The sequence below is a fragment of the Micrasema longulum genome, unplaced genomic scaffold, assembly GCF_059751315.1.
Source record: "Micrasema longulum isolate JH-2025_06_02 unplaced genomic scaffold, ASM5975131v1 h1tg000411l, whole genome shotgun sequence".
Lineage (NCBI taxonomy): Eukaryota > Metazoa > Arthropoda > Insecta > Trichoptera > Brachycentridae > Micrasema > Micrasema longulum.
In genome coordinates this window covers 853,880-869,513 of record NW_028277611.1, presented here as the reverse complement: position 1 = coordinate 869,513, position 15,634 = coordinate 853,880, and the positions used below count along the sequence as shown (strand labels likewise).

The 15,634-nt window shown below is 30.0% G+C and overlaps 1 protein-coding gene across 4 annotated transcripts in view; it reads right to left on the bottom strand.

Moving 5' to 3' along the window:
* The window catches only part of Pgant9 (polypeptide N-acetylgalactosaminyltransferase 9), a 647,455-nt gene that overhangs the window by 426,429 nt on the left and 205,392 nt on the right, over positions 1 to 15,634 (bottom strand). For 3 of the 4 annotated variants that reach the window (XM_088226145.1, XM_088226152.1, XM_088226151.1), the window contains exon 1: positions 11,159 to 11,538. The exons of the other annotated variant lie outside the window; for it this stretch is intronic. The gene's annotated coding sequence lies outside the window, so the exon portion shown is untranslated. Of the gene's footprint in view, positions 1 to 11,158; positions 11,539 to 15,634 lie in introns of those variants that run through there. 4 annotated transcript variants of the gene reach the window in all.

The window sequence follows — 15,634 nt, the reverse complement described above, 5'->3', positions numbered from 1 at the left end:
TGAAAATAATTCATTTTAAAAGTCAAGCGTATAGTTACATTGATACAAATAATTAAAGCAATTAAAATTGATCTGCACAGTTGTAATAATATTTATCATTCCTCCTATCAATTGCATAGTTCTTAGGATACTTTTATAAGAAATTTGAGAGCCCAATAAAGAAGTTGCGTTTTAAATTTTTAAAAAGTATTTTGCTTACAAATTTTAACACGAAATTTATTTTTGCGGTATTCCAAATAAAAATAAAAATTATTTGTATCAACAAAAAAAAGGAGCACCTTTAACAACAATTCTTTGTTTAAAGCATTACATTTGTGATCAATCATTTAATTAGTTTGGTAAATATATGTATTTATCCACTCACAGACTTTTTATGTCTACCGGTTTCGGGACGTACCCGTCTCTTCATCGGGACACTCAGTACGCCCACATGCAAATATTTTTCGTGTAACAAAAATTAACCAATCATGTGACGTTTGACCTCTTATCCCCCCCCTTCCTTACCCCCACTCCCACACATTCTGCAACATATAGCTGAATATTATTAACCTAGTTTTAGTGCATGTTCGGACATGGTGGTGTTTGTATCCCCTTAACTTTGCATGTAATTTATTTAGTTTTTCGTTTATATTATGTAAACTACGGTGATGGTAAAGGTATAAATATATTTTAGTATGTGCATGTTAGTTTAGTGAGTGCCCTGACGAAGAGACCGGTACGGTTAGTTATAAAAATATTTACATTCATAAGGTTTGAACACCGGTTATTTGTACTGACGTGAATAGGGAATATATTTTAATATTTTTTGGGTTATGTTTAAAATTTATTTTAGGGATGCAATTATGTGATAAAACGACGAATTTCAAGTGCACAAATGTCGAATTTTGTACAGTAGGGGAGACCGAGGAGAGTTGTAACAGAGGAGAGTTGAAACATGGTGATTTAGAAAAATCCATGATCGATGGCGAACTGGCAACATCACGCATTTATTATTTTTTTGACGTGTCACTTGATGGAGTCGGCAACAGCTGTCTACAGGGGGTGGTTGTGTGTATACGACATGTGGATGGAAAAAAATACCAAAAGTATGTTTTTGGCCAGTATTTTGATGGCTTGTTATTCGATTCGTATTACGTAAACGCTGACGTGATATTATAATTCCCAAATAACAAACTGTCACAACTTACCTTAACCTCTGTTTCAACTTACTTCGGTACTGGGAGAGTTGTAACACATGGAGTTTTTTTCAGTTTTAGTCGATTTTCTCATTGATTCTGATTTTTTTTCCCGCTATTTTATTAAGATTATATAGTATAAAATTGGCTACGTTAAAAAAATTCATTATGATAGGTCTATTTAGGCTAAGATATAGTAGGTAATGTAAAAACGGTTTAACTTTCCTTCGTCTCCCCTACGCAATGTTGCGATGAGAATTATTCATAAAATAAAGAAAAGTGAGCTGCATTCATTTGGACATGTAGAGCAAACAGACTCAAAAAGGACTAAAAAGATGAACGGTATAAATGTTCGTGTATTTTGAAAACGAGGAAGATCAAATAAGTCATGTCCTGATGAAGAGAAGGGTACGTCTCGAAGCCGGTAGTCATAAAAAGTCGGAAAGTTTTTATTTTATTTTTAATGCACAAAATACACAATTTTACATAGACACAATTATATGTTTTTTATGTCCTGACTTGTTAGAAAATTCCGTGTTAAGTCGGTACTCTTCGATATATAAATCAAAAATATTTATTTACATATTAAAACAATATACAGGTAATCAAAACAATATGCAAAAAAATCAAAACAATAAACAAAATAATAATAGAAAAATAAAAATTATAAAAATTTATAATACATGTCGAAAATGGAATCAAAAGTTATATAATAATACGTATGACAGTGATGACATACACATACACGATATACGTATATGGATAATAATGAAAACAAAAAAAAAGCGATGTTATGCATTTATTCCCGAAGCAATCTCATACAGTGGTCTTTAAAGTGGTTGAATACTTATATTTTCTAACATTAATTGAAAACTATTTGACGTGATAAAAATGTGCGAATAAATCTGATTGAAATTTAGAACTGAAAAAATATGCGATGCTTACTTTCCACTGATAAGATTTTAATGTATTTAAAGTAACAAATGACCTTGGGTGACGTTTGCCCACAAATAATTTATTCTTTAATAGAGATATGGCAGTAATTATTATATATTCATGAATCAACAATACACTCGTCAACACATACATCTGTTCAGGGCTGTTTTACTTCTAACATTGGCAATCGGTACAGCCAGACGAAACGCATTAAGTATATCATATATATATACACAAAGATACAATAAGAAAAACACCTATAATTTTTAATCCAACCAGTTTGGCAGTCTGTTGTGTCAGTTGCTACCGAAACTATAGTACTTCTGTGGCATAATTTTAAATAATTAATGTCATTGAATACTTGTAAACATATAATCACTTACCGACTTTTCTATATTTACGGGTTTCGAGACGTATCCGTCTCTTCGTCGTTGCACAAAAATATAAAACCAACTTTCCATGCGTTTTAATTAGCAGCCCTTAAATGCACTGACTTGTTTATGAAATTATTTTATGATATGGAAGAAATAGTTGAAAAAAGAGAGGGAGAGGATGAAGGGACGGACTTGAGTTTAATAGGTATAGGGTTACCATTACAATGTTACATCGTATAATGGGCTATATTGAAAGGTTGTTTGATCATTGATGAGAGGACCATTATTTTTTAACCTTTTTTGTGCAAATTCAATGAAGTCACATAATAAAAACGCATTTATTTATTAATTTATAAATTCAATTAAATAACAAAAAGAATAACAAACCATCACGCCGTTTCCCCGTATGGGTAAGGCAGAGAGAATAGAACGCAATGTCACTCTGGCTTTGCATACATACCTCGCTTCCTTTACATTCATACATCTTCTTATGCACGCACGCCGATTATTCCTTCTCTTGACATGTCCATCTTCAAGTATTTGATGGATTTGTTCGTACCATGTCTTATATTTAAATTTTATTAAAACCATAGCAGGGGGCCGCTGGTTAACAATTTTTGAATGCGCGCTACGGCCCGGGTAAGTTGGCTTTATTTATTTATTTGTGCTTTATAAACTAATATAAACTTTTCATAATAATGCAATTTTTTTATCAAAATTTCTTAATAACATTTTTTAAAATTAATTTTTAATTTTTAGATTTTTTCCATTTCCTTTATTTCTTCAGGTAACTGATTGTACAGCTTCAATTCCTTGTACAATAAGTTTTGAGATTCTGTTTTTCTCGTCATCGGTAATCTTGTCATTTTTTTACCCCTTGTTTCATGTATGACATTGTTGGTTAAATTTTATTATTGTTTTTATTTTATTCATCCCCTTAATTATTTTATGTAGAAAAATTGCTTCATTATTTATTTTTTTATTTATCAACGGTTCAAATAACCTTTTACAATTAAAAGTTTTACAGAAATAATCATAACAGTGAACAATTTACTATGTTATATAACTATATAATTCAACTAAATAATTTAAACCAAACAAATTAGTAACTTTTTTTATTATTTTTTTAAACTGCAAAAAAGTAAGAAAGAAACATACAAATATAAGATGACAAATAAAAGATAACAAATTGAAGTGAGAAAACTTTATGTTCTAAATATAAATATAACAAATTAAAATTGAGAATAATTTAACATAAACATAAAGTGACTAGTATTTAGCTAGGTTATAATGAAAAAGAAAAATAATGCTACAATAAGATTTTATAAATAATACGTTTTTTGGATCAATGTGATTATATTTAATTTGTTGCTTTACTGTGAGCAAGCCAATTTCTTTGTGCATTCTTGAAAACATTTAAAAAAATAATTTAAAAAAATATAATCCTCATCGCCTTGTTATAAAGAATATGTATATTTTTTTAATTTCTCCTTCGTCACATAAAAAAAGAATTGAAGAACAGTAACTTATGTGTGACATATTATTGTTTTTCATTTAAGAATACTACTTTTATATCTATTACATTTCGTAATCTTTCCATAAATAAAATTTGAAAGTCCTCGGTGAAAATTATGAATAAAAGTGGAATAAAAATGCAGCTCTTTCACGAAATATCAGTAGAGAAATTGAATTAATCAAAAAGGTATTATTCTGAAACGCACGAAATCTCAAAAAGTTGGTCTAAGTCCACGCGAACGTATTGATGTTTCTAGATATCTATCCTACCGAGAAAAAATATGAACAACAACACATTAAAAACATAAATATTAACCTTTAAATTCTCACATGTTGTGTTGATCACAAAGTAAACGTTACCAACGCACCGTTGAATAAATCAATTATCACTAATCCAACTAAAGTATTATTCAACTGCTTCTTCGTTTAATGGCCAGCTTGCTAAACCGACATTACCCACCTCGCAGGCATTTAATTAATACACATGGAAACATATCGACACATCACTCATCACACATATTACGGCACACTTTACGAAACACATGTTGTATTTGTGTTTCCTGTGTCTGGCAATCATTACTATTTATGAAATCTGTAAATTTAACTCTTCGCAAACACGTCCAGGGATCAAGTTATTGAGGCATTATCATGGAAAACAGATTTATCTATTTTAAATCCAAATTTGGCAGCCAGGAGTTAGAGTTTAAGCATTTTGCATAATTTCGAATTCAATACAAAAACATAAGCACTGTTATTTTTGTTCAAAGTTTGTAAATCATTATCTTGTATAGGCCATTGAATGAAATTTCAAAGATTCTGTCGAGTTTTCTTTTTATTTACGCTATACATATTTTTTACTTAATAACAAAAATAGTTACAACGTTTTTTGTGTCTATGGCGAAATACTTCATTTAGAAAATTCACGTTTTCTTTCATTTTGAAAAGATAAAGACTAGGTTGGATTTAATGATTTTTAAATTCACTGTACGGACTTGCTGTGTCATTTTTCAATCTTTTTGCGATATTAGTAGATTGTGGTGATTACATCATTATTTGTTTGAAGATACCGTAATTAGGATTTTTTTACTAGTTCAATCATTATGATCTTACAAAGCATTAGTATTAAAAATCGCGTAAATGTAAATACAATCAGACAACTAAAACATTAATTTACCTCTCTCAGTACCAGAGTGAAAATATTTTCACAATTTTTTTTTCTTAAGTTTGCATTATTTACTTAAAATACATGTACTTCAGGAATGATATAAAGTCTCAGTGAGTGCAAAATAAAGTTACAGATTACAAAAGACATGTATTAGTGTTTTATTTTTTTTAAATGGTCAAAAAACATGTAAAATGAATTTTTTTTTTTAATTGTACACATTTAAAGTATAAAAAAAAAAACTTCATTATTGTGAAGTTTTTCAAACAATCGTTAAAAAACACAAACTTCAGAACAAGCGTGATACACCAATATAAAAATTATATTGTTTTGTAAAGAACATATATTTGGCTAAATACATGCGAAAAATGGGTTAAATTGGTTACGAAAATAACGAGATATGAATATTTTTCTTCGTGTACCTAAGGAATGACGCAGGCACTGACTGGTTTAATTATACTTTTTGTATGGCGAAATGCCGGTCATTTAAGGTTTTTTCAAAAGTATATGTACTAGAAATATACTCTAAATATAAAAATTAGACCCTTCGATCCTCATTTGATAGACCGCTTGTAGTTTTTTTACCTCTTTAAGATCTGGTGCATAGGTCAACGCTTTGGTACTGCAATTGTAGCGTAACTGGTTCAATTTTGTTACATGGAAGGTAAAGAGATAATGCTGATGCGATTCATTACTTAGGCGCCAGATCAGAGACAGTGAAATATTGTTACAAAGAACTGTAGAACCAATTAAAATTAATATTTCTCATCTTCATTTTTTTTATAATTAACCGTACTCGTCTCTTCGCCAGGACACTCACTACACCAACATGCAAATACGGAAATACACTTTGACCTTTACCGTCACCGTAGTATACATAGTATTGACGAAAAAATACATTAATTACATGCAGAGTTAAAGTAAATGCAAATACCTCCATTTCAGAACACGCACTAAAATAAGGTTAATAATATGTAGCGATATGTTACAAAATGTGTGGTGGTAGGGTTAGGAAGGGGAGGGGCGTAAGTCATACTACGGTGATGGCAAAAATGAAAGTGTATTTTAGCATTTGGATGTCAATGCAGCGAGTGTCCTGACGATGAGACAAGCACGTCTCGAAACCGGTAGACATAAAAAGTCTGTAAGTAGTTAAATGCTTAAATTTACCAACATTAATTAAAATATTTGACCACAAAGTTTTTAATATTGATAATATTTTCATAACTCATTATATTACAATAAATGTTTTCTTACTTATGTTTTTATTGAGATATATATATATATATATATATAGTTGGATAATTTATAAAGAGCCATTTTTGTGAAAATCACCTCAAGGGCGCTGTACAATTAATAAACATCCCAGTACGTCTTGCAGCTGCAGAGCGCATGGACGGTTGGGATTCTAGTTCCTCGTTTTCAATTAAGATCAATCAAAAATTATAATAAATAGGAGCTAGATTACAGGACGTCTTGCAGCTACAGAGCGCATAGACAGTTAGAAATTTAGCCCCCATTTACACATTTTAAAAATTGACAAATAAATTTAGTGTATTACAAAATAATAATAATATGAATAGTAAAAAGGAGTAAGATTACAACACGCCTTGCTGCTACTAAGCGCATAGACGATTGGAATTCTAGACCCCGTTTACAAAATTAAGGTATTTTAAAGTTGATATATTGCCACGGATTGGAGAACCTTACTGGATGTCAAAAATAAAATATAAAAAAATAAGGAATAATTTAAAAAATATATATTTATACATACATAAATTGTCTATGTTTTTATAAATGTATGTACGTGTATGCGCATGGGCGTATGTACATGTGTGTGTATGTACATGTGTATATATGTGTATATTTACATATACATGTGTGTATATATGTGTATGTCTGTATGTATATGAATCAAAATATGTATCCGAATAAGTTTAATTTTGTTTGTCTGTGTTCTATATTAATTTGTTAAGTATTATAATATATTAAAATGTAATTGCCTAGCTTGGAACGGGGTATGTACCCTTGTTAGCTGGGCAAAGTGAATATGGAATTGTATTTTGATAAAGAGTGTGAATAAATAAATAAAAAATAAAAAAATAAAGCTAGATAACCGATCATCGTGCAGCTACAAAGCGCATGGATGAGAGGAATTCCAGCAAAGTTAAAACAATATCAATAAATTTATATAAAATAGAGTATAGTAGTATACCATGTAATATAACCTTCCAGATTCAGAATGTTATTTGAGTCCGGCCAAAACGTGTGTATTTTTCAAAATCATTTTTAAATACTAAAAAAGATATCAATTAGGTGTCGAATGGATACTGATGACAAATGAACAATTCCTCAGCATCTTGAATACGTAATTTATTGTAATTTTCTTCTGAGAGAAAAAACCCGTTTTCTTGTGACCCAAATGACAAGATTTCTTAATTATTGATTTTAAATACTTGGAAACGAGTGTTTTAAATGCGCCAACTTTTTATGAAAGGTGCGAAATTATATTAAACGGTAAAAGTAATATTCATTTATTCAATTTGGTGAATGTACTTATTTGATTACATGTATGGGTGATATATTTATGTATGTGGATAGGCAGAGCGTTTTCGACTCGATGGCTTTCTCAGGTAAAATTCCTGAAAAAATATATCAAGGGCATTTGCCTATCAAACTAAGGGTCCACAGTTTAATTTCTGGCAGGGTCAACGTGGAATATTTGTTTGAAAGGTGGTTTAACGCTGCAATATTTTACCCATAATGTTTGCCGAAATGCCGATCTTTGAGAGAATGTGCAGAATGGTTGGTAAATTTTACACATTGTCAAAAATGCCATTGTCTCCCGCTATCTGAAATATATTTTATGCCATTCTTTCTCTTCAAATGGAATTAGCGTAGCTTTTAAAACCCTTGGTGTTGATATTGTCAAACGTATTACCTCTTAATAATCCTTTTACGGTGACTTAATTAAATAAGTGTAGTTAATAACTTTTACGCAGTGTTAGATGCATGATTATAGAGTTTATCTTTAGGTTTTGGAGTAAGAAATTTAAAAAAAAAAAAATGTAATGTGACGATTTTAAATTATAAAAATACTTGAATGGACATGCTTTTTTTAACTGAATTTGATAAAAGTAAAAACAGTTTTTTCGACCATTTGATTTAACAATACGGACACGAGGAAAAATGTCGAAATCCGACAAAGGCCCTTTAATATAATTTGGTTAACTCACAGTGAAAGGGGAAGTGAAAATAGAAAATTAAAATCGCGATATATGAAATGGAAAGTTGAGCGAAACCGACGGTAAGACCCACCGTCTTTAAAACGGTTTTCGGGTATGTGGAGGAAATAGTATCACGTCAATATTTTGCTGTCTCGGGTCTGTTTTATCTGAAGTGTAAGACTGATCACATTACCTTTATAAAACAGATGATTTTTTATTTATTTAATTTATTTTAACACTTAATATACATAAACAGTTTATATACATATAAGGGTGGGCATATTGCCTTAAGGCAATTTTTACCTACCTACTTAAACCGTTTAGTTTGAGAAAATTACAAGTACATGGAGATATTGAATTTAACAATTTTAGATAAAAATTAAAAACACAGATTAAAAAAATAAAAATAATTTAAAAAAGTAACACTAAAAAACGCAATAGAAAGAATAAGGATAAAGGAATAACTTTAATATTTAGATAGCGACATTTCAATCTTGACTTAAATGTAAATAAATAAGGGGCATCTCTAACATTAGTGGGTAGATTATTCCACAATCGAGCAGTTACTACTGTGAAAGAGGAGACAAGAAAATAAGAGCGATGCAAGGGTATTAAAAGGGTTCTCTTGTCACTTGAACGAAGAGATAGTCCGTGTTGTGATAGATGATCAAGGTATGCTACATTTGGTGTTTCATTGTAGTGCCTTATGCACCATCGGGCGTAAATAGGGGGACGGTGATGATTGAAATAAGTAACAATTAAAGGAGCGCTGGCAGTAAGCATTTGGCAATCCTTTTTAATATAAAATTTTTATATTAAACAAGGCCTAATTTTTCAACGAATTAAAATTGTTGAAATAATCGAGATAACAATTTTACACAAACGTTATGTTTGATAAGATTATACTAAAAATACATTTATGCTGAAGGTTTAGGTATTAAGTAGGCAATAATCCATTTATTTTAATAATTTATTTAAAAAAATAAAATATGTTTAACGAGTTGACGGATTTTACCATGATAACGTATATGAATACATTTAATATTATTCATTAGTAAAAAAAAGATGAAATTACAAAGAAATACAAAAATACAGTGACCTATGCACCATTAGGAGCGGAAAAGGAATGAAAAAAATGTATATGCATACATTAAATAGTGAAAAAAAAACATTGAATTGCAATGATATACAAACTCTACATTAACACAAATTTTATGATTTGAAATATTTTGAAGCAGATAAATTATTTTATTGTAGCCCATTTATTTATTGTTAAGGTATTTATTAATTTATATTTCATTGTCATCATTACCTTTCCACAACTGTGCATAGGGCTCTGCATTGGTACACCAATCGCAACGTATCTTGATTTTAAAAAATGTCACATTAAGATAATATGATCAGTCTTACGCTTCAGGTACCCGTCCAGGATCTATGAAATACTCTAGTGTGAAAACGCCTTTTTAAATAAATATTTCATGTCAACCATATTGGGAATCGAACCCGAGACCTCTTGTTTGGTAGGCAAACGCGCTGATCATATTTACAAGAGCATTGTATCTCCATCTAACATGGCTTAGCTAAGATGGAGGTATTTGAGTTTGAAATTTTAAGTAAGTAGTCCTCCACAAATAATAAAAGATCATTACGTGGGTGTTCTGCGAAAAAGCACTAACTATAAAATTTGGCTGTTTTTACATAATGATTAAGTTATACTGTTAAAAAAATACTCTGCAATCTGCAAAAACGCACTAAGTCCTATCTACACTACAAGCCGAGATATGTTCTGTAAAAAGTCAATATAATATAAATTCGTTCAGGGAAAAAGCACCAAAGGACAAGGGACGCCGTACTGGGGGCCATCAATAACAATATTTGGATGTATTCAGCTGAGTTTATGGAGCAGTACTGACTTGAGAAAAGGTAAGATAGCTGATCGGTGACATGATATCCTGGAGGTGTCTAGTAAGTGATGTCTACATGCTTCACTCAGGGGCAAACGGGGCATTTTTTTTTCTTTCTTTTCTCTTTTTACTAATTAATTATTATTATACCTTATGTAGGTACTGTAAATTAGACAAAATGATAACCTAACTTTTTTAATTAAAGAAAAAAAAAACATTTTTAACAAAGTGACTATAGTAGGTACAATGTGACTTCAATTTGAATTCCCCGCGGTGGTATTATGTATCAGTGAAAATGCACTAAGTCATGTCAATCTACTATTATTATTTTTTTAATGTTCTGAAAGTACAGTTATTATTTATTGAACTGTTTAGTTAAATGTAGTAAATAGATTAATTTACATTTTTTTCAAGTTAGCTTAGTGATGTTTAGTATAAAAAAAGTTATTTCGTTACAAACTTTGAACTTCAATTATCTCAGAAGTAGTAATTTTGACTTAGTGCTTTTTCGCAGAATACCTTATATAATAATTTATATTGTATATTAAATAATTTATTTTTTTAAACCAAGCGATATTTTTTTCCAATTAGGTTAACATAAATATTTGCTATCACCCAAAGATTAACACGAATATTTCAGTGTCATAAATATTTTTTAAAGAGATGTAAATACCTCACATCTAGAAGATGGGAATTAAATTATAGTAAAGCGGGGTTCGAAGCTCGGACCTCTTCAACGCGTTGATAGATTGTTTTTTGATTTTGTAAATATTTTATTTGTTGTACATTTTAACGCATGTAGATATTCTAACAAATGATAAATAGTATTTTCTTAAAACAATATATTCATTTTTATTATACCGACCTTTTTTAGCCGCTTATAATCGTCATAAGGAAAACCAAACACGTTTTGACACGAAAACCACACAAAAACACAAGAGTTTAGCAGACACAGAACACAATAACACTTCAGTAGAGTTATCCAATAAACACAATGCACTTAAATTTACAACTTGAATAAAAAAAATAACAAAAACTAACGTTTTTTAAAAGCGTTCTGGATATGATCAATTGTCGGGTAAAGTCGATGTAAATATTCGAAATTAAATTTTTCGCGAGATACCGAACGGCGTTATAATATTCGATTGGAATACGGCGAATCTAATCTCCGCGATCGTATTGAGTTTTCGCTGAAAAGGCTTCGACGGAGTGAAACTCTCCGATACGTCCACACGCCGCGAGAGGTCGCGGACGAATAAAGCGGTAGTAACTGGCCGAAGATTCCCTCTGATATTCTGATAGTATGGGTAGGAATGTGTAAGTACTTACCGGTTTGACCGGAGAGTAATTCCGTGCAGTATCTCAAAAGCTATTTCCTCTGTACTCTTTTTTTTATTATATGTAAATACATTCTACAGTAAAACATCAATACGCTCTCTTCAAGGTGAATACAATATATGTTTAAATGTGTTTTTATTGTTTTGGCCGTTAGACGAATTTACCAATAGGATATGCTTAAATTAAAATAATAAAAGAAAATTATAATTATTATGAATATTTTAACAGGATGTTCACAATGTACTATAAATAAAATCATTTGGTCATTGAGATTTGTTTTTCAATATTCGTAAGAAGACTGTTAAATTCGGCCTCTAGTAATTTGTAAAATTAATTCATATTCAAATCGCCTCGTGCAATGAACGCTGTAATAATAAATATTTTAATTAAAAGCTGTCTAAACACTATGAAGTTCAATAAAAATCATATTTATTCTATTAACATTTCTAATATGATTTTATTATTAATTAAATATATTAATAATTCATTATGTTTTCTTACTCATTATAATTATTGTAGATATTACTCAAATGATTTGTTACTTTTTAAACTTTCTTAAGTGACAATTTATTGAATCCACTCTCGACTAAGTTTCATTTAAGTGTCTAAAACAATTCATAGATTTACAAAAAAAAAAACGATTTGTATTTCTGTTTACTATATTATTACAAATATGAACTTTCACGTCAAACATATGACTTGTCTGTCAAATCATAAAATAAAATAGCCGTGGAAAAGTAATATTAGTTAAAAAGTGAAATAATTGAATTAAAAGCAAATAATATACACAAGTAACAAGTATACAATAAAAATCATGACTGTGCTGAATTCTTGCATTGCATTACTTCTGCTTACTTCTTCTAGAAACTGAGACAAAAACAACAAAATACAATTTGTAGAAAATATTTTGTGATTTTTGAGGTATTAGAAAACGAAAATTCGGTAGTTACAACATTTTGCTTAGACATGTAGAAAATCACACCGCTATATATTTGCATACACAAAGTATTTGCTACTAAAATGTAGACGCATTAATTCATCCTCTCATACACACAGATTGTTTTAATTTTCGACATGACAATAATCAAGTATTTGATGAAATTTGGTCATGCCATGTGTTTTTCGTAGTGTTCCTTGTTTTCGGCATTCATCAATATTAAAGAAAATATTTTTTAAAATACACAAACTGTTGAATACAGGTAACGTAATAGAGGTCACCTGAGTATAATGTTTGCGCACAGCAGTTACCATAATAAAGTACTGGCTCTATGGAGTCCATCATTCACTAGACGCTTCTCACAAAGGGCCCATTGCGACGTATTTTTAGATTTTTTTCTTCGAATCTAAAACCATGACTCGGCACTTAAGCTCATTACGTATTCAATTCGATTCTACGTAAATTAACTTATTTATTATTTTTAAGGTTAATGGAAACGTCATTAATATATTTGTTACAATAGAGATCTAAGGTATTTTCCACTTATCTTTTGCATGCTCAATAGATACTTCTATGGACAATTTCAGCGCCTAAAATACGTAATTATTTTTTAATATTTCATGCACAAACTGTGTGATATTACAATTACAAGAAAAATCAAAAAAATTGGTTTTCAACCACTCATTCAATGTCAACCAACATAAATGGTTTTAAAGGAAAAAAAAAATTAAAAACTTGCGTGATATTTATTTTAATTAATAAAATGAATTATTAAAGTCACCCTTGTGGCTGTGGTCAGCGCGTTTGTCCACCAAGCAAGAAGTCTCAGGTTCGATTCCCGACACGGTTAATATGAAATATTTATTTAAAAGGGTGTTTTCACACCAGAATATTTCATAGTCCCTGAAGCGTAAGACTGATCATCTTATCTTCATTTAACAAAATAAAATTAAGATACGCAGCGATTGGTGTAACAATTCAGTGCCCTATGCACCATTAAGTGCAAAAACGGAATGATGAACAAAAAATTGGGAAAAATAAATAATTGATTAAATACATAGTCCGGAAGGTGAATATTACACAATGCGTAAATTATTCACTTCTCCCTTTACAGACACATATTTTGTGTTAATTAACGTTTTACAAACTTTATTAAATATGTTTATTTATTTATTTTTTTAAATTTGTTGCATTTGAAAAAGCCGACTGATCTATCAGTGCACGTTATTATGATATTCTTTTGACATTATTATTAATACAATGTATGTACCACATTGTTCTAGGTGTCCTATATAGGGTTAACCAGTCAATAACAGATTACGAGCCCTGTTAATGTCTAGACTTGCCCCTTTTTTTCTGAAAAAAGTTTTCCGTTTCCGTTTAAATTTATGATAATATTTTTTTACAAGAATTAAAGAATGTCATCGAGTTACTTGCTGTAAAACGTTTAATTCAGGCGTGGAGGTTTCGGGTTCGCAAAATGTTGATTCCAATAATCAGATAAATATGATTATGCCCAAACCTGTGGGCTCTGAGTTTAAGTTTGCTTCTGCCAATAAGAGTATTGTGGTAAAAAAAAGGAAATTCCGTATCGAAAAAAAGGTGCATTTAAATAATCAATTAAACTTTTGGTTTTGGAAGCGATGCCAGTCCGAGACACAAAAGATTTTCTCTATTTTCAAATAATAATAATATAAACATATTACAACAGAGACGAAAAACATTTAAGATAAGGTAATATAAAAGTCCAGACATCTACAGGGCTAATGATCTGTCAATGGCTGGTTTAAGTGGCCACTTTACACACTGTGTAACATTCACCATTCTGCCCATATTTAAACATCTTTATTCCTTCAATTCTTTCGTCTGTTGATGTTTGTGAAGTTAAAGTGCTGAAACCTTTATTTATGCGGGTGAGATTCATGTAATTGAATTATTTCACCTACATACTATGCAACGCCTGAGAATGTTATTTTTTCAATTTCTATACTTCTTCATGGACCAGGTAATTTATTAACAATATTTTGAGTTTGTCAAAATTTTTGTAGACAAGGACTGGATTCAACTCACTGGGGATCTGTTTATATTAACATATTACAACAGAGATAAAGAACATTTGATGAAAATGAAGACGAAGAACATAAAAGGTTTTTGATAAATCCACCTGGTCCATGAAGAAGTATAGAAATTGAAAAAATAACATTTTCAGGCGTAGCCCAGTATGTAGGTGAAATAATTCATAATATGAATCTCACCTGCGTAAATAAAGTTTTCAGCTTTTTATCTTCACAAACATCAACAGATGAAAGAATTGAAGGAATATAGATGTTTAAATATGGGTAGAATGGTGAATGTTACACAGTGTGTTAAGTGGCCACTTAAACCAGCCATTGACAGGTCATAAGTCCTGTAGATGCCTGGACTTCTCTTAAATATTCTTCATGTCTGTTGTAATATGTTAATATTAACAACTCCCCAGGGAGTTGAATCTAGTCCTTGTCTACAATAATTTGAACAAACTCAAAATATTGTTAATAATAATATATCTACCAGATCTACTAGACAAGCCCAATTTTTTTACAATCCTGTACCATCCAATAACTTCACTCAAAATTTCTTCATAAACCGTAGCTTCACAGAATATAACAAAATTTGTTCCTTCCTTGATTTATTTGATTCAACACTTTTTTATTTAAAAAAAATATTTTTGAACTACTTTAATTAATATGTATTTCTATCACTTTTTTTCCTGTCTCTATTATTTATAGGCATTTTAAGGGTAATCTTGTCAATAGACTCTCTCTTTTTCCCTAATTTATCCTAATTTATTTTTATACTTTTCATCCCTCCTAACGCTTTGGGAATGAAATCATTTTTATTTATTTTAACTATTTCGTATGTTATTCTTTAAATATTATTATTTACTGGTACATATTTTTATTTTTTCATCTTTTCATTAGTATGTCTACAAAAAGTATTATAGAGTCGTGAAAAACTTTAATTGGACTCATACACTTTATTATAGCATGAATAGTTTATAAATTTACTGTTGTTTTTCCAAATAAA